Here is a 25,457-nt window from a genome sequence, read left to right on the forward strand (position 1 = left end):
ACCCCCACCCCCACCAACCCCCGGTCAGTTCAGTTCTGGTCTGGAGCAATGGGTTTGGAAATACTCTCCTGGCCGCCAGTTTCTCTTCCCTCCAATTAGAGTACATGCATCTATGTATCATAGCTAGAGTAATCTTCTCAAACTGTTATCCATCTGCTCTCCACACTTTCTCCCCTTACTCAAGAATCTTTAACAGCTTCCCAAGAACCATTCAGTTCAATTCAGTCACTCAGTTGTGTCTGACTCATTGCGACCCCATGCACGGCAGCACACCAGTCTTCCCTGTCCATCACCAACTCCAAGAGCTTGCTCAAACTCATGTCCATCAAGTTAGTGATGCCATGCAACCATCTCATCCTCTGTCATCCCCTTTTCCTCCTTCCTTCAATCTTTCCCAGCATCAGGGTCTTTCCCAATAAGTCAGCTCTTCTTATCAGGTGGCCAAAGTATTGGAGCTGCAGCTTCAGCATCAGTCTTTCCAATGAATATTCAGGACTGATTTCCTTTAGGATTGACTGGTTGGCTCTTCTTGCTGTCCAAGGGACTCTCAAGAGCCTTCTCCAATACCACAGTTCAAAAGCATCAATTTTTTGGTGTTCAGCTTTCTTTATGGTTCAACTCTCACATCCATACATGACTACTAGAAAAACCATAGCTTTGACTATACAGACCTTTGTCGGCAAAGTAACGTCTCTGCTTTTTAATATGCTGTCGAGGTTTGTCATAGCTTTTCTTCCAAGGAGCAAGCATCTTTTAATTTCAAGAGCTGTAGAGCTTTTCTTCAAATAGGTATTGTGCTTTCAAACCCCCATGTTTATGTATATTTCCCCTTTGCCTGAAAGGGCCCTCTTACCCTCAACAAAACTCTGCCATTTAAAAAATTTTACTGAAATATTGTTGATTAGCAATATTGTGTTAATTTTTGCTGTACAAGAAAGTGACTCAGTTGTACATATGTGTATTTTTCTTAGTCTTTTCCATTGTGACTTCCATCACAGAATACTGAATATAGTTCCTTGTGTTATACAGTAGGATCTTGTTGTTTATCCTTTCTATATATACTAGCTTGCATCTGCTAATCTCAAAACTCCCAATCCGTCCTTCCTCCCACATTTCCTGCCCCTTGGCAACCACACATCTATTCTCTATGTCTGTAAGTCTGTTTCTGTTTCATAGATAATGTTTATTTGTGTTGTATTTTATATTCCACATATAAATGCTGTCATACAGTATTTATGTTCCTCTTTCTGACTTACTTCACTTAGTATAATCCCTGGGTCCATCCATGTTGCTGCAAATGGCATTCTTTCATTCTTTTTATGGCTGAGTAATACCCCATTATATATGTGTACTGCATCTTCTTTGTTCAGTCATCTGTTGATGGACATTTAGGTTGTTTCCAAGTCTTGGCTATTTTAAACAGTGCTGTCATAAGCATAGAGGTGCATGTATCTTTTCGAATTATACTTTTGCCTAGGTATATGCCCAAGAATGGGATTGATGGATCATCTGTCTGCAGTTTTTAAAGGGCCAGTTACATTACTTGTTCTGTGGAAGTTTTTTTTTTTATTCCTTTCTACCTTGTCCCTTCCCCACCCTGGACAAGTTTAATCACATTCCTTTCTTTGTTCTCCTAACATTTTGTTTCCTTCTTCAAATACAAGCTTTACCACTTAGTTGTGAGGTTTCTCATAGTTCTGCCTGTGTATTGAATGCATAGAGATGAAGGCTTCTGAGTGAACAAAGAAGTAATATGATCATTTTCCTCCCCTAAAACAAAAAATGGTGCATAGAGGTATAATTACCAAAAGTGTCTTTTTGGTCAATCTCTATTGTGTAAATATGACATTGATTATGTAGTGAAAAATAGTGTAGGCAGCTTTTTACAAAATGGTGTTTCACTGTGTGCTTTTTTCCCTGTTTTACATAGCTAGAGAAGAGATTGAGGCCACCCCATCATCTAAACCTTAAAAACTGATATACCAGGTTCAGTGATTTATCTATATAATGATTAGATTCTCTTATTCTGGCATGATCAGAAAACAGGACTCCTAGGAAGGATTTAAATTATATCTGCATACTTCAAGGATATAAGAAGAATGGGATGGAAGATGTTTGGTTCAGTTAGACTGATTTTAAAAGCTCAAAAGAGAGGGGATATGTGTATACATATGCCTGATTCATGATGTTGCACAACAGAAACTAACACAACATTGTAAAGCAGAAGCAATTATATTCCAGTTTCTAAGAAAATCATAAAATCTGTGGAAAAAAGTAGAGAGACCACCTTGCAAAAATATTCTTCATAATTTTTTAGTGGGAAAGCATTTTTAACTAGAAGATGAGGTAGAAGGTAAGTTCTATTAAGAATATGTATATGCATGAATCTCTGGCCCAGTGCGTCTGAAATGATCAAAGTGGAGTATCACAGTGCAGTGTGGCAGATACTCACCGGTAATCACTGTCCCGTGCCCAGACTGTGGTCCAGCACAACATTTCTCTTGTCTTTGCCTTTTAAACTCTGGATAGGCCCCTTTCATATGAAAAATTAAGACTCAAAACTACCACTTATTTCTTTATCCAGTAAGACTCTACTTTTCATGAGCATTTTGATAGGCTGTTTCAAGGGTTCATGATCAGGTAAAATAAGTTCAGTAATGCTTTGGCAAGACAAGAAAGCAAGCAGGCTGGTGCAGAGCAAGCATAGAATTGTAGAATCAGTAGAAGGACCATGTGGTCCAAGAAATATTCTTGTGCTTGTTATCTGAGGTCCAGTTATATATTTGTCATAGTCACTGTAGTTATATTAAACCAGGGCAGCACTGGTGCAGAGAAGCTGCTCCAGGAAAGTGGTCTGGGAACTAGACCTGTGCTTCCATTGCAGTGAGTTAAAGGAACCTGCTCACTTACTCAGCAATCATCAAGTGACCATCCTCTTCATTATAGATCCTGGGCTAGGTGCCAGTGATGAATTGGTAAACACAAACACATTCCTGGTGACTCTTAACAGAATTTACAGTCTATGGGACCAACAAGCATTAATTAATCACTAAAACACAATCAAATTTCAGGGAGATCGGAGACAGTTACCCTGAAGAAGTGATTTTCAAGGTGAGATCAAGGGGATGTGTAGATGAAATCTGGGTGAAGAGGAAAGAGTGGACGTTGATGGAGTGGGGCCCATGATGGAGAATCTCCATGTCAGGAGGGAGTGGGGCCCATGATGGAGTGGCAGTGGGGCCCATGATGGAGAATCTCCATGTCAGGAAGGCAGTGGGGCCCATGATGGAGAATCTCCATGTCAGGAAGGAGCAGGGTAAGGCTGAGATGCAGAACACAGGCAAGGCTGCCTGGAACCCAGAGCAGCATCTGGAAAGGAGCAACAACAGGCTCCTCTTGGGAGTTTCTTGTTTCTCTTGATGTCAGTGGGAAGCCGTTGAAGATTTTAAGCAGGATGAGCTACATAATGGGGTTTGAGCTTAGCTGAGTTAGATTTACTGCTCTCCTTGTCTTGAAAGCCATAAAACATAGGACCAAATCATGCCCACTTTCAGGAGCTGATGGTTTGGGATCTCTATATTTTCCTTCTTTCGTATTTAAGTTTTCCCCAGAACACAAACCCATGAAGGCCTTCATGTGGAAGTTCACAGTTAGTCATGTGTTAGTCACTCAGTCACGGCCAAGTCTTTGCAACCCTGTGGACTGTAGCCTGCCAGGCTCCTCTGTCCATGGAATTCTCCAGGCAAGGATACTGGAGTAGGTTGCCAGTCCTCAAAATGCTGGGAACAATTTTAAACTTGATCTTTTGTCATTAGTTTAGCCATCAAGCAGCAGTCTCCAAGATTTCCATTCAGTTGAAATAATCTGTGAAATCAGATTGTTTACGAGGGACTGCTACCAAAAATGACTTGACGTGAGAGAAAAAGCCTGTGTTTGATGCCACTAGCGAATTTGTATTTTTCAGTTCTGTTTACTTGTTTCGGTTAGTCAAAAATGAAGACTGAAAAAAGGAACCTGTTCATTTAATTTGTAGAAGAAACCACCATAGTGGGTTCAGATTCAAAACTGCTATAGCTTAGGATGAGTCCTGCTACCAAAAGCCTAAACTCAGAAGGTGCAGGAATATATGCGTATCTTTTTCAGTTCATCTTACATATGTTTAAAATAGATAAAGAAGAGGAAATTACATGAGTTGAGGATGTGACAGAGAAGTAGGACTGAATAAAAAGGAGTGAAAGGTTCATAAAAGATGTAGCATTCTTTTCTGGTCTTGATAAAGCACTTATCCTCAAAGAATGTGTGTGCTGTTGATTATCAATCAAAAATGCTTGCAACTCAACCACATTTGTGAAATTTATATTTTTATATCAGCACAGCAGAATGTATTGATAAGTTGTATTGATAGTAATATCAAACTGTGTTTCACAGAATAAAATGCTCATGAGATATTAATAGGTGATCTATGGAGAGAAAACAGCTCTGTAGGTGAATGTAAACACTGTTACACAGCCTTCCTCACTGTAAACTTCTCAGAGCAGTTACTAGGGTTCAAGCTTTTTTATAACTTTGTCTCCCAGACTTCTTCCACTGGGAACCTCTTTGATCCAGAACAACTATTGCCATTTCTGATCTACATTTCCTGTCTCCAGAATGCACTTTCATAAATTAGTGATTCAGATGAATGTTGCTACATGTTCTTCACATAGTCATCTTGATAAATATATCGTTACTCTAGTATAATAAACTTATTGCCCAGAATATATTTGGAAATGAATTGAAATGTCATGTACTATTCATTTACGTTCGCTACTAATGAAAGTAACATGTGTTTAGCAATATGAAGTCTTAATCTCAAAAAGTACCCACTGTAGAAAATTAGCCTTATTGCTTATATTTATGATGCTTTCTAATTAAAAAGGAACAGACTCATATGTTTGCCCTCAGTGAGAGATTTGAACCCTGGAGGTTAAAAGGTATAAGATTGATACAAACTATATTTCATTTTCATCTATGAGTAGGTCAAGCATCTGTATTTTTATTTAGAAAAAATTTAGTATTGCTTCCGTGTTTGTTTTTTAAAACTCTTTAGATTTATTCTCAGTTTCCAGTAATCCTATGACTAAGATATTAGTTTAACAATTAGTTTTCTAAGAGTCTGAGCTTCCCAAAAAAGTCTGACTTATTTTATAAGAAAAATTTAAGGTGTATTGTTCCAGAAACTCTTTTTCTGAATTACAGTTACTTTTTGTATGCTAATAATTTATTCCATGATGCATTTTTGAATGGTCAGTCAAGATGGTTGAGTTTCTCAGAAAAAAAAAAAAAAGGTATGACAAGTGTCATTAAAAATTGTTTGGGAATTATCAATATATATTAAAGAAAATCCTAAGTCAATACCACAATATCATGATATTTTCTAAGTGTAATCATTTTTATTGACCAAAGCTTTGGATTCATTGTAAACACATGAAATACCAGTAGTGTTAGAATGAAGTTAATCAGATTCTTTGCTTCTGAACTAAAGATAAAACTTTCTTCAATTAAGTTATCAAGGGATAAATATGCTGGCAAACAATCAATAAGTAATTACCCCAGAGCTATATTACAAGGGTCTCTCTGAGCCATGTCAGTTACACAAGTCTAGTAAGTTTAGTATTCCATCATTGTTTAACATTCAGTTGAGTATGTTAACCTAAGAGTGAGAAAATCAGGCCATTTTTCTTGTCTCTTTTTTTAGTCCAATAGGTATTTTTACATATTTAGAAAATTTTTTTCTAAACATTAGTTTCATATCATGTGCTCAGTTGCTCAGCAGTGTCTGACTTTTTGCGACCCCATGGACTGACTATGGGCCACCAGGCTCCTCTGCACATGGGATTCTCCAGGCAAGAATCCTGTAGTGGGGTGCCACTTCCTTCTCCAGGGGATCTTCCTGACTTCAAGGATCAAACCTGTGTCTCTTGTGTCTTCTGCACTGGCAGGTGCCACCTGCAGTGAAATACTATAGGTGTTTTTCGCTGTAGATAACATATTTTTAAAAATTTTTAATTAGTAAAATAATCTTTGGTAAGTCTTTTTTTTAATAAACTGTATATTTTCCTATTCTCTTATTATAAAAAAAAACTATATTAATTGGAGAAAATATAGAAAAAATAAAATATTCACTCACAATTTCAATCCAGTGTAAATAAATACTTTAAAAATCATTCAGTTCTCATTTTCAAGGAGTCAACACTGAAATCATATAGTTTTTTCCCTTGTTCTTTTTCCTTTTCATGTACTTTTTTGAGATATAATTTATAGGCAAAAATGTACCCATTTTAAGTATAAATTTCAATGAATTTGGACAAATATATATACTTTGTAACTACCACAATCAAGGTATACAGCATTTCATCACTCATAAAACTCTCCTTGTGACCTTTGCAGTCATCACTCCCCTTCATCTGATCATCAACAACCACTGATATGTTGCTGTCACCATAAATGACTTTTGCCCTTTCTAGAATTTTATACAAAGAGAATCATACAATAAATGCTCTTTTCTCATTTCTTTCATATAGCATAGTATTTGAGGTTCATTAATATTATTCTGTGTATAATAGTTCCTTTTGATTGCTGAATAGTGTCTTATGGATGTACTATGGTTTATCCATTCTGTAGTTTATGGACATTTATGATATTTCCCATGTTTGGTTATCATGCATAAAGCTGTTTATGAAAGTTCAAGTCTTTACATGAACATGTCATTTAGTTTTCTTAGGGTAAATACCTAGGGATGGAATTGTTGAATCATACCAGTTTTTGTTCCTGACTCTGTTTTCAAAGATGTTTTCAACAACCTTAGAAGATAAAGTATCTAACATGTCTTCTAGGGTAGTGGGAAGTTCTGTTTGTATGGTTTTGTTGTGGTTTTTGCTGTTCAAGATAGCAAAGATAATGTCTTGTTCTTGAGCAAACGTTGGGCAAGCTATCAGGTTAAAGCGCCTTGACAGGAATGCAAGCCAACCACGTGTAGCATCACTCAGGGTTCTGCATGTCATCCCTGTGGAACGTGAAGACTGAGGAACTGATGTCCCTATGAAGTGCATGCTGTCCCCTGCCCCTCTTTTTCTCCTTTCCTGTATTATTATATGTGAACATATATTTTTATATATTGGTATATAATCTATGTATCTAGATATAGTGTATATTGCTCTAAGGATTACAGTCTACTTAGAGTTAATATTCTATTTCAGGTGAAATATAGGAACTTTCCAACAGTATATAGTCAGCTCTTGGTATCCAAGGGCATCCTCCTCAGATACCAAAATCTGAAATGCTCAGGTCCTTTACATAAAATGGCATAGTATAGTTGGCCCTTCATAATCACTGAGTGTTAGTATTAGGTTTTGTTTGTTTGTTTTTGTTACTGGCCACAAACAATCTGTTTCTTATCTGAAAATACCTATTTCTCTTTTACCTTTGGAGAAAGCCTTCATCAGATATAGAATTTTTACTTTTTCAAATCTTACTAACATTTTAAATATCATTCCTTCAGCTTGTGGCCTCCATCGATTCTGATAATAAGTCAGCTCTTACCTTGTCACTGTTGCCCTGTATGTAATTTGCTGTTTATTTTCTGACTGCTTTTAAGTTTTTCTCTTTATCTTTGGCTAGTGTAAGTTTGACCCTAACGTACCTAGCTAGGTGTAGATTTCTTTGTATTTATCCTGCTTGTCTTCCATGCATTTTTTAGATTAGCAAATCATGCTTTTCCAAAAAAGTTGGGAAGTTTTCAATCATTATTTCTTCAGATATTTTTTCCACTCTTCTCTCCTTTACACTTCTGTTTGACCTCTAAATGTTCTCCTCTGGACTCTGAAATATATGTTTAGACGTCTTCTTTCTGTTTGACAGATGAATTTTTATTAATAATTTCAAGTTTTCTGTTTCTTCTGACCATTTCTTTGGCAAGTTTCTCTTTAAATCTTTGAATATATTTAAGTAGTTGCTTTGGAGTCATTGCTAAATCCAGCATCTAGATCCTTCTTTTGAGTAAGAATCATATTTTCCTATTTCTTTGCATATCTAGTGAATTTTGGTTAAGAACTATATATTGTGGATGTGACCTTTGACATTTTATGTCCTTCTGAGAATGAGTTTGTTGTTTAGTAAGCAGCTAGCTCCTTTGCATTCAAACCATAAACTCTGTCTCCCCTGCAGTGTACAACAGCTGAGATTTCTGCTCAGTTCTTTTAGTTTCCAGATGTTATTGTTTTCAATCTGGCCTCCCGGGGAACTTTCTTGTACCTGTGCAATTTAGCATTCAGTCACGGTTTGGGGCAAAGTTTGTGGTAGGCCATCAGTAATCTCTGTCCTCTGACACTTGAAATCAGTAAGGCTTTAGCTTTCTGCCTCCCAAGTCAGGCATAGATTCAGGAGTCAGACAAAGCCACAAACTCACAGATCTCACCTATTGCAGTTCTGCCTTTCAGTGGTAAATGTTCCTCTGGTTTCTGTTAGCCGTTTTCTTGGTGACCCAGTGGTATCTTATTTAGTGGTCCAACAGGGATTTGGGCAGACAGTATACTCAGATTTTTAGTCCCACATCCTCTTTGGCATCTATGGACTGTGCCCCCACACCCACAGAGACACACACAAACACACACATTTTCAGCTGCTCTATCAACCTTTAACTCGGCCCACCGGGCTCCTCTGTCCATGGAATTTTCCAGGCAAGAATACTGGAGTGGGTTGCCATTTCCTCCTCCAGAGGATTTTCCTGACCCAGGAATCAAACCCATGTCTCTTACATCTCCTTCATCGGCAGTGGATTCGTTACCACTGCACCGCCTGGGAGGCCTCAGGAGGTCTGGGGAAAAGCCACTAACCTGAGTCCTAGCTCATTGCAGTGGTGTCTTCAGTGTCAGCTCTTCTTTTATGTTAAGCCTGCTTTTGGTGACTTTCTGGTGCCTTTAATAGATAGATAGGTAACATGATTTTATAATTGTTACCTACTGGAGGATTTGCCAACCAACTCCCTTCACCATTACTGGAAGTCAGAAGTCCTTTCATTTAAAACAAAAATATTAGAAAGGGTCCTCCATGTTATTAAACATTTTCTTAACGACGTGGCTGCATACTATAAGATCTTCTATAGTTTTTAAACTTTTTCTTGTTGTTAGATAGCCAAGCTCATTTCAGTCTTACTACTACTACTACTACTAAGTCGTTTCAGTCATGTCCAACTCTGTGCAACCCCATAGACAGAAGCTCACCAGGCTCCGCCATCCCTGGGATTCTCCAGGCAAGAACACTGGAGTGGGTTGCCATTTCCTTCTCCAGTGCATGAAAGTGAAAAGTGACAGTGAAGTGGCTCAGTTGTGTCCAACTCTTCACGACCCCATGGACTGCAGCCTACCAGGCTCCCCTGTCCATGGGATTTTCCAGGCAAGAGTACTGGAGTGGGGTGCCATTGCCTTCTCCGCATTTCAGTCTTACGTTAGTATAAATAGTACCTGAATATACAAGTCATTTATTTATACTTGGGAATATGTGTTTATACTTGAGAATAAAATTATTTATTCAGGATAAGTTTCTGGAAATGGAATTATTAGGGAGTATGACTATTATAAATATTTTTAATATATTTTTACAAATACCCGTGCAGAATGATTGTACCAATTGTCAGTGTTACCTGTGAAAGTAAGATTACTTACTTCCCTTCAAGTCACACAGCTTTAAAGATTGTTTCTAACTGTACTTTTTTATGGACTTCCGTTGTGGCTAAGTAGTAGAGAATCTGCCTGCCAATGCAGGAGACTCAGGTTACATCCCTGGGTCAGAAAGATCCCTGGAAAAGGAAATGGCAACCCACTCCAGTATCCTTGCCTGGGAAATCCCATGGACAGAGGAGCCTGGCAGGCTACAGTCCATAGGGTCCCAAAGAGTCAGACACAACTTAGCAGCTAAACAACAATATTTTTTTATAAACCGTCTCCGCATACTATGCCTACATTTGTAAGAATCATGGTTGTAATATGGTTACATAATCAAAATAGTAGAATAAATAGGAACTTTAGTTCATTTAATTGTTAGGCTTTTTTTAGTACTAAGAATATACATAGAAAAATCCTAAATTTCACTTTAGGGAACTAATTCTGTTTAGAACATACTTCAGAATGAATTTTATATGTATTCCCTCTCTTTTTAAAACTGCTTTAATGAACATACAGTTTACATACCATACAATTCACCCATATAAAGTATACAAAGTTTTTTAGTATATATACACAGAGCTGTGAGATTTCACCACCACTAATCACTCTTCCTATGGATTAATAAATTGAGGATATAAGATAAAGTCCCTGCAAGGTCAATGAGTAGAGAATTTGTGGAACAGAGAGAAGGAAGATTCTGCCACAAGAGCAACTGGGCTTTCTCCTTTGCACTTCCTATCACTGCTCAGGATGTTAGCCATGATTATATAAATAACATTTTTAAGGCAATTTTGTGCATGTCAAACTGCAGAAGACTGAATATGGTGAGGACAGTTTCCTATGTCAATGTCAAAGTGAAGTTTAGACAGTACTTTTTTAATAGAGATGAAAAGTGCTAATAAAAATAAAGTGACAACAACAACCAAAATGAAAAATAAACACTGTAAACTTTTGGTAATATTTCTCTTATGCCAGCAGTACTGCAGGCAAAAAGAGCTCTGTAAAAAGTAATGGTTCTTTACATGCTGAGGTCAGTTTGTTGATGAGATTGGATAATGACTAGGCATTACATGATTTGAAGAAAAATGTCCCTACTCTTTGGAGACGAATATTGAACTATTTCATGACTAGATATCTATAATTTCATTAAAATAATTCCCCCAAAAGAATACTAATATGCTTACATATAGGTAGGTAAGTAAAGCGAATATAATCATATGAATATTAATAGTATTAAATCTAGGTGGTGGGTATATGGATAAATCTAAGTGCTTATTGAACTTTTGCTTTACCTTGTCTTTGTATTGGAATTTTTTTGTTAAGAATTAAGTTTTAAAAGTAGATCAGTGAGTATTCTAAATATGAAACAAGAATATGGTCTTAGTAAAAGTGAAAGTAACTCAGTCATGTCCCCCAGGCCAGAATACTGGAGTAGCCTTCCCTTCTTCAGGGGATCTTCCCAACCGAGGGATCGAACCCAGATGTCCCACGTTGCAGGCGGATTCATTACCAGCTGAGCCACCATGGAAGTCCAAGAAAACTGGAGTGGGTAGCCTATCCCTACTCCAGAGAATCTTCCCAACCTAGGAATCGAACCAGGGTCTCCTGCATTGCAGGCAGATTGTTTACCAGGAGCTACTGGGAAAGCCCTATTTCTGTTAAAAGGAATGAATATTTATTCATAGTTGTTAGCATATGCAAAAAATTTCTGTAAATGTGATTCAACAGACAGTGATTCTCTGTGGAGGAAAGAGAATAGGAAAAGAGATGAGACACAAATTGAAAGTCAAACTTTTCATTTTTAATGCTTTTCAATATTTTGAAACATTTTATGTCTAACAAAAATATGCATTAAAAGAGAGAGATTATGCCCTAAATTGCCATTAAGAATTGGATCCTAAAAAAAATTAAAAATTTTTTCATGCCCAAAAGACTTTTTAGATTTTGGCAAAGCATTAGGTTTATAGATCTAGTAACTGTCATTGACCTGGACATTTAGTTTATTTTGGAGTCGTTAAAAAACTGAACTTGTTTTATTTTGTTGCAAGATATCAGCATCATTTTTCTCTTTATCTCTATAGCATATTTGTACTGGGGAGTTTTAGTTTAAAGAAAAAGTATATTATGAGTCAGTCTTGTATGTATTTTCTTTTTTAAAACACCATCTTGTTTCAAATAAATGAATACTGATTGGTCATTCCTCAGTTTTCACTTAATAAATTCCTTTTGCTGTCCTAGACTCAGGTTATTTGCTTATTTTCATGGCCCTACCATCTTTAGCAGCATGAAAAATGACATGATGTATTATGTGAAATGAGCAGAACACACGCTGTAGAAATGGGCTTAGAAACCCACCCATTCCTGCCACTTAACTGAAAGCCTTAGGGAAGTCTCTTAACCTTACCAGTTTCCTTCGGTAAACAGTAAGGTAATATTACCTATGTGGTTGTTGTAAAGATTAACTTAATTATATAAACAACCTCCTACCAGTCCGCCCTCATTTAAAGGTAGCGCCCATTGCCTATTTTTATTTTTTTTTTAAACAAACAAGTAAGGACCACTTTTTAAAAATTAGAATAAACAGAACAATTACAATTTGATAACATGAAGCTTTCAAGTCATTTTTACAGCCAGCACCTCATTTAGCTTTTTAGGATATGAGTTAGGAGCCTCATATTATTTCATTTTTCTGTGAATAAAAATTTAATTATCTTATGTAGCATTACCAGAGTCTCTTCTGCTTTCCACAGGTGAAGTTGATTACCACTTCCTTTTTGCCATTCTCTCTTCTCTGAATTTACCTCTAGTCTGATACGTTTGTTTTTGTTTTTTTTAAGTGTGAATTACCAATATGTCTGTGAAGCAGTGTAACCAATGTCAAAAATAAAAGTCTGTGAAAGACTGTTGTTTTTGACATTGGTTGCAGTGCTTCATTATTTACAGATATTTCTAATAAGAATGAAATTTAAACTATTTCGCTTGCAAAGTTAAGTTTAATGAAAGTAAGTTTAATTTTAAATTAAAAATTGAGGTTAACTTCAAAAAATTATTTATACCAATGACTCTTCAAACTTGCCAAGTAAAACAAATTTTTGAGTTATCAAATCTTTACCCTTTAAAATTAAACTTTAAACTTTCTAGTGGGTTTAACCCACTGATTCACAGTTGATTAGATCGGCAGCTCTGGAAATCATAATACGCTTCACAGACATTACACATTACTACAGTAAAGTAGTTAGCATAATGAGCAAGTTTGGGCCTAAGAAAGATTTTCCTGGTAAGCTTTGGAAATCATTCTAAAATGGATGTTGTTGTATAAGTTCTATTTTGGCAGGGGATAGTTTATGAGAATAATTCTAATAATTTGCTGTGTATATGGATATTTATAAATATGTGAATTTTTAAAATGATTCCTTAAAGACTCATGATTGATTATTTATCCAGCTTGCACAAGGGATATACTGTGCCTGTCCAGAACGAATGAAGATTTCTCACCTTTGGCTGGCGCTGGAGTGGGGGTGGAGGAATCACTCAGGGATTGTTGTGTTTTCTTATATATATGTCATAGGTCTGTGCAGTTGTCTCTTACTCCTGGAAATATTTTTGGAATTACCTTTTTCTAGAGGACTTGCAACATATAAGAGCTTTCTTAAAGTGCTGCTTATTCGGTAGCTTTACAGCAATTAAATTGCTTTAAGGAAGTTGGATGTTAATGGTTGTAATTTGTTACATTTTTAAGTTTTGGGAATGCCTTATTTTGTTTCCTTATTACTTGTGTTATAGTTTCTATCTCCAAGTGAACATTTGGTTAATTTATTTTTATTGAGTACATATCTCTAAAATTGAAGAGAAAAAAACCCAAAACAGATTTCTTTTGGTTAGCTAAATGTCAGTTGCTTAATGCAAAAGATAAAAATACTTTTCTGGGCTAAACCCTGTGTTTTCTGTGCACTTTCATGTGTGTTATCCCATGTGATCCCACTGAAATCATAGGAGGTGGGTTGCACAGGTGTCACTTTGTTTTAAAAAGCAAAAGATGGCTGCCTTGGAGAGTTTAAGGGCCTTGGGCTATGGTTACACCTGCAAATTCTCTAAATACATAAGGTTTAAAGATTTTGTGGCCCATTTTCTGATTTATCTATAGCCTGTCCGTTGTTGTTCTGGATAAAATGTTCTCCATTATCATTTAAATGCAGCTTTTTTTCTCTTTATTAATGAGGAAATATTGATGAAACTACTAAATCTCTATAAGGAAGAAATAAATCACTAAATTTGCAGTAGGATCCAAAAAAATACTGAGGAAAATTAACTTTAGAAACTTAAATATTCAATAGCTATAATTAGCTAAACTGTTGAACAGGTGAGCCTAATACAGTTTTTTTAAAGTATTACATGACCTAAGAAACAAAAATACTTATAGTTAAAAAATGTAAATTTTATTCTTACTTATATACAATAATACTTTGGTTTTCACTGTTGAATCTAACTTTTTTAAAAAAGGATTTATTGCCCAGATTTTCAGGATTTTTAAAGCATAATTTTGGAGGGAGAAGACTTTATAGATAGGGCACAGAAGCTAGAACTTATTAAATATATAGGGGGAAAATTGAAAATGTTACTAAATAAAAATAATAAAGCAAAAAAAATGGCCAAAATCAAATGACAAACAGCAACTTGGGGAAAAATTAGCAAAACACATGCTAGATAAAAAGCAAGTTTTCTTAACGTGTAAAAAGCTATTCCTACAAGCATGAGTATGAATATGGATGGTTAACATGGCATAACTGCAGTATTTAAAAATTTGAAGAGCTCTACCTGTTTATCGGTAGAGGACTGGCTTAATGAAATGTGATTATCCATTTTATGGAATATTATTATGCAGCTGTTAAAAATGATTATCCCAGAAAGTGTCTGTGATAAGCTGTTAATTAAGACAGGTACCTCACAAAATAGTGTATATAAAGTAATCTCTTTTATTGAAAAGAACAAATCCTTGAGAGACATATATCTATATAGATATATATCTGTATGTTTGTATGCATGCGGTTGGAAGACACTGGTAAACTAAGATTGATAGGTGGGAAACATTTACAAGGGGGTAGGGATTCAGTCGGAGAAGGCAATGGCACCCCACTCCAGTACTCTTGCCTGGAAAATGCCATGGATGGAGGAGCCTGATAGGAGGCTGCAGTCCATGAGGTCGCTAAGAGTCAGACATGACTGTAGCCTGCCAGGCTCTTCTGTCCGTTAGAATTATGACTTAGAAAATGATGCAAATTTTGTTTTGATTACATATTCTTTTCTGTGTTTTCAATTTTTTGCCATATTCATGTTATTTTCATAATTTTTAAAGTTCAGAAAAAGCATTGTAAAAGTTCCTTAAATTGCGTAAATTGATCTTTATAAAAAAACTAAAAAAGGAAAGTTAAAATGATCAAATTTGGCTTTGTCCTTCTAATTATAAATGATGATTATTATAGCAAACTCTGAAAAAGAGAGCTCATATTTTATCATGGCTGCTCCTACATCAGTCTTTTGCATCTTAAGTGGCATCAATATTCCCTCAGCTGCTAAAGCCAAAAAATTAAAAATCTGCCTTAATTCTGGTCTTCCCTCATCCCCAAATCCATTTCCTCAGACACAGCCTGAATCCCTCCACGTCTGTCCGTGGCCACTGCCAGCATCCGTGCAGGCCACCGTCTTGATCTTGCCTGGATGCCTGCACTTGCTCGCTTACTTCCAGTCTTGCTTTCCCATAGTCCGTTCTTCCACAGTGTCCAGCGTGAACTTTAATAATGCAAATCACTTCCTATTTAAAACCCTAGAATGAGTTCCCATTGCACTTAGAATAAGTCACTGCTTGCTCTGTCCTACCAGTCCTGGGTGATCTGCCCCTCTGTCAGCTCTCCAGTGTCCGTGTCACTACAGCCACACAACCAACCTCTGTTTTCATACTTTGCAGAGTCATGTCCCCGTTTAGGGCACCTGCAGAAACCATTCCCAGGTCCTCACTGACAGATTCATTTTTATCTTGCTCATCTGCACTTGGAAATCTCCTCTTTAACGTGCTCTTCCCAAAAAACTCATCTAAAAAGGCTCCCCATCAGACTCTGTCACATCAGCTTGTTTTATTCTCTTCTTGGTGCTTAACATTACATGGTAATTGTGCCATTTTCCACATTGGAATCCTACTCTTAACTGAAGTAGGTCATCTTAAATTCCAAGAAAGTACATTTTTCCCAAGGACCTTAGGAGAGCATTTTCATTTTGAATGAGGGCGGCAGGGAAGAGACCATAAACATTGTGCTTGTTTTTAAATTGGCATTCACGGGACAAGATGACACTCATCAGAACTCTAAGACTTATTTTGTACCAAGAGTAACCCCAATCCATAAAACCCTGGAATCCCCCCTACTAGTTCATTGCTTTGTTTCACAACAGCTCATTTCAGACCAGATCTACCTGAAAAGTCTAGTCTTACCTTAGTCTAATATAGATTGTCCTAAGTCTTGCCTCTCCCCTTTCATTCCAGATTCCTCTGTTTCTTATATATTCTTTTCATAACATCACCAAACCCTATCCTCAGTGGGTTAAGAACAGCAGTGTTTGGTTGTGATTTAGTCACAAAGTCCAACTCTTGCAACCCCATGGACTATAGCCTGCCAGGCTCCTCTGTCCATGGGATTCTCCAGGCAGTAATACTGGAGTGGGTTGCCAGTTCCTTCTCCAGGGGGTCTTCCTGACCTGGGTCTTCTGCATTGCAGGCAGATTGTTTACCAACTGAGTTACAGGGAAGATCCAAAGAGCAGTGTTTGGGGCCTATTAATTACGTAAAATTCTCTGAGCCATCATGTTTGCACTGAACCTTATATGAAATATAAAGCCTAACCATTTCTGGGTCGGGAAGATCCCCTGGAGAAGGGATAGGCCACCCACTCCAGTATTCTTGGGCTTCCCTGGTGGCTCAGATGGTAAAGAATCTGCCTGAAATACAGGAGACCTGGGTTTGATCCCTGGGTTGGGAAGATCCTCTGGAAGAGGGCATAGCAACCAGTATTCTTGCCTGAAGAATCCCTTGAACAGGGGAGCCTGGCAGGCTACAGTTGATGGGGTTGCAAAGAGTTGGACATGACTTAGCAACTACAGAAATAGATAAAATGAGAGTGGCTATTATTTCTAACTTTGAAATGCTATTTTAATATTTTCATTTTAGCATTTCATAATGTTTTCTAACATTAAAGTTATCAAAAGCTACATTTTTGTGATGGCACTCATTTATCTGATTATTTCCTTAATGGTAAAATAAATATGACTGGATGGTCTCAAAATATTATACTCATGTGTTCATTGTGGCATTTTATAGAACTAACACACATTATAGATTTTAAAAGTTAGTTATGTTTGTCAGTGCTCATATTTTGAATATTCTACTGGGAAACAGTTTTACTATCAAAGTTCCACCAACTATTTGCTTAGTATTTTGAAATATTTTGTGAATGTTCATATTAGCATTAGGAGACTACCAACGGTTCAGAGCATGTAGTTTACCCATTTTGATTATTTTTACTTTGTGAAAGTTTTTAGGAGATAAGTTACATTTCTTTTAGTATTTTTTTCCTATAATAGAAAGAATCTTAATTACTGAAAATATTCACACTTGTAAATTAAAGGTAAACATAAACTGAAAGTGTCAATACATATAAAATATTTTAATTATAATAAACCTTACTCAGAATACTTTCAGAATTTGGATTACAGTAATATTAGAAGTGGATTTGTTGCCCTAATATATAAATGCATCAAACATCAAATTATGGCCTCTACTATGTGAGTATCTCTTTGAAGGGGTGGTGGTGGTTTAAAAAAAAAAAAAAAAAGACAGTTTTATTTCCCCCTGTAGATCTTATTCTCTGTTTTCTGGTTAGAGAGATGAATTTCAGCATGCGGAAAAATAAATAACAGAGAACGTGTCACCAGGCAGCATATAGCTAATTATACACAGATGATTCTTTAGCACAATTCTATTTTATATAAGGATGTCAGTGAGAGTCAGAACAGAACAGACGTTGATTTCATTGTAGTAGGTAATGTTCCATTGAGGACATCTGTCTTTATTGCTGAATTTTCCTCAACAATTTATGCTTCCTCTTTATTTCTATTGTCCTCTTTATTCTTTAGTCATAATTTTTCCTTATCTTTGTGTTTTCAAACCTCTATTTGCCACACTATTTCATAACACTGTTTTCCACAGTCTTGGAAGCATACGTTGTAGGCAGAAGGCAGGAAAATGAGAATGCAATAGCTGGTAGCTTTATTCTCCAGCATCTGTTCAGAGTAATCCCATAGTCTGTCTGTTCTTCCCACAAGCTATACACACATTTTTGTTTGTGTGATACTTCTTATGTAAAAATTCAAAACTAAGAAAACTACCATTTCAAATGACAAAGTAGTTTAACTAACCATCTAGTTTCTTTGGGCTAGTTAGATTTCCATTAGATGGTAAGAAAAATATCTAAATTTACCTAATGTTACTTAAAAGAATGCGTTATTATTAGCCCTGATTACCTTGATGTCATCCATTTGTTGGTGTAACTGATAGCTTTCCAGTAGTAATTGCTATGTAGCTTTGTATCTTAGAATTAGTGGTGCCAAATTTTTAGCTTTCATGGACCGAGGAAAATTTCCCCAGTTATTGAGAGACCAGCCTTACATTGCCAGCATTTTTTTTCCATTTAAAAAAAAAAAGATGCTCAAGAAAACAAAAAGGAAAATCACCTCCTATCATTATTCCATTTAGAAAGAAAAAGACATGCTTAAAATCACAAAAATAGGAAAGTCATAGATTCAGAATTTAGAAGTCATTAAATTGAATAAAATTTAGCCTTCATAAAAATTTACCATACTGTCCATACTTTCCTCATTTCACCTCTAAGTTCTTAGAAATCACAACCTCAGACTACCTCAAGTATATAGTAGAAAACTATATGATTAACCCAGCGAGTATGTTTTTTCTTAACTTGGCTTTAAGATGGCAGGTGTATGGTGACACTAATGTAGGATTATATAAATTAGGGGGAGGAGGCAATAAAAACACCTTTTAGCTAATGTTTGTTTTTTTTTTTTTTTTTCAATTTTATTACATGAAACTTGAACTGAGCACCTCTCTTTCTTGACAGAGCCTTAGACTTTGAGGTTGCACAGGTGCATAAAGCAAAATCTGTCTCCCTGAGGATTTAGAATCAAGTAGAAGGGAGAAATCCTGGCCATTCTGGTTATGGAAAGAGACTATTGTATAGCATACAGAGAATCAAAGACTTGGGGTCTGTCCTGATTTCATTTGTCTTGATCTGTAGATGAGCCATAAGTAAGTGTTAGTCACTCAGTCGTGCCCGACTCTGCAACCCCATGGACTCCAGCCCACAAGGCTCCTCTGTCCTTGAGATTTTCCAGGCAAGAATACTGGAGTGGGTTGCCATTTCCTTCTCCAGGAGATCTTCCCAACCCAGGGATTGAACCCAGGTTTCCTGCACTGCAGGCAGATTCTTTACCAGCTGAGCTACAAGGGAAGCCCCAAGATGAGCCATAGACCCATACAATGCAAGGCAGAAAAGAGGGCAGTGCCAAAGGATGTTCCAACTACCATACAATTGCACTCATTTCCCATGCTCTCAAGGTAATGTTCAAAATCCTTCAAGCTCAGTTTCAACAGTATGTGAACCAGGAACTTCTGGAAGTACAAGATAGATTTAGAAAATGCAGGGGAACCAGAGATCAGATTGCCAATATTCACTGGATCATAGAAAAGCAAGGGAATTACAACACAACATCTGCTTCACTGACTATGCTAAAGCCTTTGTCTAGATCACAACAAACTGTGGAAAATTCTTAAAGAGATGGGAATACTAAACCATCTTACCTGTCTCCTGAGAAACCTGTGTACAGGATAAGAAGCAACAGAACCGGCCATGAAAGAACAGACTGGTTCAAAATTGGAAAAGAAGTATGTGAAGGCCATATATTGTCACCCTGCTTATTTAACTTCTGTGCAGAGTACATCATGTGAAATGCCAGACTGGATGATTCACAAGCTGGAATCAAGACTTCTGGGTGAAATATCAACAACCTCAGATACGCAGATGATACCACTCTAATGGCAGAAAGTGAAGAACTAAAGAACTTCTGGATGAGGGGGAAAGAAGAGAGTGAAAAAGCTGGCTTAAAACTCAGCATTCAAAAAATTAAGATCATGGCATCTGGTCCCATCTCTTCATGGCAAATAGATGGGGAAAAAGTGGAAACAGTGGCGGACTTTATTTTCTTGGGCTCCAAAATCACTGCAGATGGTGACTGCAGCCATGAAATTAAAAGGCACTTGCTCCTCGGAAGAAAAGCTATGACGAACCTAGACAGCATATTAAAAAGCAGAGACATTACTTTGCCAACAAAGGTCCGTCTAGTTAAAGCTATGGTTTTTCACAGTAGTCATGTACCAGATGTGAGAGTTGGACCATAAAGAAGAATGAACACCAAAGAATTGATGCTTTCAAATTGTGGTGCTGGAGAAGACTCTTGAGAGTCCCTTGGACTGCAAGGAGATCAAACCAGTCAATCCTAAAGGACATCAACCCTGAATATTCATTGGAAGGACTGATGCTTAAGCTGAAGCTCCAACCACCTGTTGTGAAGAGCTGTCTTATTAGAAAAGACCCTGATACTGGGAAAGATTGAGGGCAGGAGGAGGAGTGGGTGGCAGAGGATGGGACGGTTGGATGACATCACCAACTCAGTAGACATAAGTTTGAGCAAACTCCACGAGATAGTGAAAGACAGGGAAGCGTGGCGTGCTGCAGTTCACAGGGTCTCAAAGACTCAGACACAACTTGGCCACTATAACAAACATAATCAAATCTGACTGTCGTCTTGGATCTTAAGTAATGTCTTGGAATGATGTTATATGTTAAACTCTTACAGTAGTGGAATAATTATATCTGAAATCAAAGGAAAGGAATGTCTGGCAAACTATTAATTTTATTAGTGAATTGCCATTTGGAAGATGGAACATCCTATGCTTCTGTTCCACCCCGAGGTTTATTAGAAAAGTGTCTGGATGTGGAGTCCTTGTCTGTAACTTCCACCACTCCAATTTTAAAGGACTTAATGTGAGGATTTATAACAAATGGATTTGAGCTACCCCAAGAGTTCTAGAAGCTACCAAATGTGATGGTATGTAACGAGCCCACTTGGTAAGGAGAAATATCTCTGTAAACAGTGGACATATATGCCTCCAGTATACATTCCCAAGCCCATCCTCATTAGCAGTTTAGACAAGCTAACAGCTTCCAGCTGGAATTGATGTCAGCATTTTTTATGTAAAAGTAAGTTAGCTTTATCAAAGGTCTGCACTTACCAGCAAATTACTTATAGTGGTAAAATCATAAATAAAAAATAAATTAGCTTCAGCGTCCATCAGTAGGGGTTGTTGTTGTTCAGTTGCTCAGTCACGTCCAACTCTTTGCAACCCCATGGACTGCAGTACACCAGCCTTCCCTGTCCTTCACTGTCTCCCGGAATTTGTTCAAACTCGTGTCCATTGAGTCAGTAGGTGTATATTTAAGTAAAGTAGAATATATCCATTCAGTCAGATACTATGCATTCAATACCCCACAACAACAATGATGTACATTGATTGACATGGGAAATGTCTGTGAAAAAAAAAAATGTAATGTATATTTAAAGCAAACAAGTAGAATATGATTTTTTTTAAGTATGATAAAGTAAATATATGAGCATGCTCACACATCCTAAAGTCACTGGAATATTTTCTCATTAGTACTGCCTTTTGGTGGGGTTCCCTGACCTAATGGTAGGATATTCCATGTGCCCCATAATGGGGAAGAAACTACATTCAGCTTATTTTCAGTCTGTTGAAAGTGGTTAGCAGGGGGGCCTTACCCAAAGAGCAGCTGGAAAACAGAGTTTTAGCATATTTGAATCTCGAGAGCAAATTCGTTATGGAATTAGAGAGGACTTAACACCTCAGTCTTTGTAGCCCTGAGCTTATCCTCCAATCCAAGATAGTCAAGTACAAGGATAGCAGTATTGAGGGTGAGAATAAACTAAAATAATAGCTATTCAGTTCCAATTCTGTCTAAACTAAATACCTGCAAAGTGGAACAAGATCTGGATAATTTTTAAAAAGTTACGATGGGCCCTTGGTTAAAAAATTTCAAGTATGAAAATTCTTTAGCCGTATAATCCACATGCTACTATTCAGAAACAGTTAAGTATTGGATTATGAATTAATTCAGTCAAGTGACTGCCCTTTAAGACAGCTTTCCCTGGAAGGATAGCCCTAAGGAGATTAGTGCTCCCCAATCAGAACTTCTGTGCATGAGCTACAGTGGAATCATGACTAGGCTTAGTCCCTGGAATTGTAGTCCAAGTCTTAATGAGGTCTTAGGCTAGAAACTTGAAAGATCAGCACTGTGTGAACCTTTGCAGGAAGGAAGCATTTGTAATAAGTGAAGCTGAAATTGCTTAGTCTCGAAATCAGTTAGCTTTGGGAATACGTTTAAATGAAACAATCATCATGAACTTTCTAATTATTTTTTCCTAATTTGTGCTAAAATCCAAAAGGAATAATATTGGATTGTCTGCTGTTCTGAATTAAATATCCTCGTGTGCCCCCTTCATTTGCAAACATAAGTAAAGCTTTACCATGATATATAGAACATGGGAAATTTTTTTTCTTCCAAAACTTGTTAACTCTATAGCCCCAAGGAATAAGCTGTATTTTGGACTGTGAACTTGAAAGAGTTTGTTTACTAATCAGCTAATCAGAAATTATTCAGGCAAGAATCCTCAAGATATTTCTTTATTGGCGCATTTCCCGTTTTACAAAGAAGAGCAGGCAGCAAGGAAGAGTAAATTTAAAGTCTGTAGCAGGACTTTGTAACTATTTAATGTTTTGCTTGTATATTCATCTGGCAGTTTTTTAAAATTGTTCAGGTCTATAAATTCTTTGTTACATTTGATGATATTAAGAAAACAGGTGCATTTGTTAATGTTCTAAATTGTGTCTGGGAAGTAACTGTAACATACAACTTCAGGTACCTGGATTTAAGATTAATTTGAGGGGGTATACCATCAATCCTGAGCAATCCTCCGGCTACTTGATTCATTATAAGCTCTGGCGAAAGAGTTAGCATCTCTTTTGAGTTGAATCTCACAGGATTCAAACGTGAGTAGAATAGCATCATTACTACTGTACTTCCTTTCTTTGGTGCTGTTAACTATTCCCAAGAGAGAGAAGGGAACCACATAATGCCCATTGCTTTATCAGAGTTATAAGTTCAGTAAATAATTATACCTTCTTGCTTTGGAGTGCGGTCGAATGAGGAAGTATATTACAGCTGCTAATAAACTACATTCAAATTACAGTCTCTAAAGCAACAAAACAGTAATCCACATTTTCAAAAGAATCATAGCAACTCAGTTTTTTAAAAGACATGTTTCTAATTGCGGTTGCCAAAATCAGTTATTTTCTAATGTGATGTTTTATTTTCAAAGAATTATTACCTTTGTAGAATTGTGATGTTTTAAATTAAAAGTTGAGACACATGTATTAAATAATACTCCAATTTAAAATGGAAGAACTGAAGATTGGAGGAAATAGAAATAAATGAAATTAGTATGATACCAAAGTTTGAAGTTCTGTTCTAGGATTCTTTGAACCAAACACTTGGCAGCTCTTCACATCATGTTAATTGCCTTTCTGTGTATGTATTTCCATATGCTGAGTCATCATTTTGGCTTAATATGCAGTCACTGTAACAGGATTGGCAGTATTTAAATATTCTTTCCTTTCATGCTTGCCTTATGGAATTTATAGTTTCTGAGCACAAACTGTTATTTTATCTTTAAAACACTTTTCTAAAATATTAGTGCTTGTAAAATAAAAATAAAGAACATGATTTCCTTTACTGTGACAACAGAACTAAAGTTAAAGATATTTAAAATCCCTTGCTCTCTCAAATGAAATTCATTTTGACGTTATTTAATATAAAGATGTAATGATGCCTTATCTGACTTCTTGAAACCCTTTCAGGACTTACATTTAAGAGCCAGTGTAACCATTGATCTTATAATTTTACTGAAATATATTAATTTTGTAGGTTGAAAGAATGGCAACCAAAACTATACTTTCATATAAGCATAATACATGCATTTGAAGCCCAGCTTCCTTTCTGTTCATATGACATATCCTTTGCTAGTGCTTTTAATGTTTTGCTTCCTATATAATTAGTGATACAGTGCTGTTTTCCTTCTGATACGAATGAGTGCAAAGACAGAGAAGGAGAGAACATATATGTGTGTGTGTGTGTGTATAACCCTTTTTAAAATCTTTATCTTTTAACACATTGAAAAATTTTCAGTGTGTATCTGATATTCTCTTGATTAACCACATTAATAGCAGAGAGCAAATACCTGCATACAAAAGTAATTTGAATTTTATTTAGAACCTGTACTGCTCGTTTTGCATCTGAGTGCCCTCCCACACCCTCTGATACCCTGAATTTGAACCAGTCCCTGAAGATCTGGAAACGTGCCGTCCTCTTCCTTCTCTAGCATGAAGTCATTGTTCCCTCTTGCTTGGTTTTGTAGCTTTGTTTTTTATAGATTCTCTGGAACATGGAAATTTGTAATTTTGCTAAATAGGCTTATTGACTTTGGTCAGTGATGAAACGGTTAGAATAAAAAAATAATATGTCATGACAGCAAATTAATGACCAGTTACTCTATGCATTTGCCATATGTTAATAAAATTTGAAAGTAGCTGTTCATCCTATTTGGATGACTGGCCATTCCTTTTACCTAAGCCAACCATGAAAATAAAAACTGACTCTCAGTCCCAGAAGTTAGTAAATGTAAGGCATTTTCTAAAATAAATATTTTCAGATCTCTGTCTTTTATTTCTTTTTATTAGGTTTACTATATAAGTCTATGTTTTAGAAACAAAACCTAGATTTTTCTAAAAAGAAACAGGGAATGAGAGGAAGGCATGCCGTGTCAGATACCAGTTTGTCGTCATTATTTTCCTTGAGTGTCCTTAGAAGCCCTGCAGCAGAAGCAGTGACGGAACAGAAGGGTTTACCCAGGGTTGTGAATGCCCAAGATGAAAAACAAAGCAGGTGGGAAACCTAGGGCCCACCAATAGCAGTGTGTCAGTGGAGCCAACTAAAAAAAGAGGAAAGCGACAAATCCACAAGCCTCCAGGTGCTGTTTTTGATCAGTTGCTGAGTTGTGTCCGACTCTTTGTGACCCTGTGGACTGCAGCACGCCAAGCTTCCCTGTCCTTCACTATCTCCTGGAGTTTGCTCAAAGCCATCTCATCCTCTCTCACCCGCTTCTCCTGCCCTCAGTCTTTCCCAGCATCAGGGTTTTTTCCAGTGAGTCGGCTCTTTGCATCAGGTGGCCAAAGTATTGGAGCTTCAGCTTCAGCATCAGTCCTTCCAATGAGTATTCAGGGTTGATCTCCTTTAGGATTGACTGGTTTGATTTCCTTGCAGTCCAAGAGACTCTCAAGAGCCTTCTCTAGCACCACAATTTGAAAGCATCAATTTAGTACTCAGCCTTCTTTATGGTCCAACTCTTAACATTCATACATGATTACTGGAAAAACCACAGCTTTGACTAGACGGACCTTTGTCAAGAAAGGGATCTCTTTGCTTTTTAATATGCTTGTCATAGCTTTCC

General features: G+C 36.8%; 1 protein-coding gene across 1 annotated transcript in view; it reads left to right on the forward strand.

Annotated features, from left to right (window-relative positions):
• The window catches only part of MAN1A1 (mannosidase, alpha, class 1A, member 1), a 173,528-nt gene that overhangs the window by 117,098 nt on the left and 30,973 nt on the right, over nucleotides 1-25,457 (forward strand). The window lies entirely within an intron of this gene.

The sequence above is a fragment of the Bison bison genome, unplaced genomic scaffold (genome assembly GCF_000754665.1).
Source record: "Bison bison bison isolate TAMUID 2011002044 unplaced genomic scaffold, Bison_UMD1.0 scf7180017864473, whole genome shotgun sequence".
Lineage (NCBI taxonomy): Eukaryota > Metazoa > Chordata > Mammalia > Artiodactyla > Bovidae > Bison > Bison bison.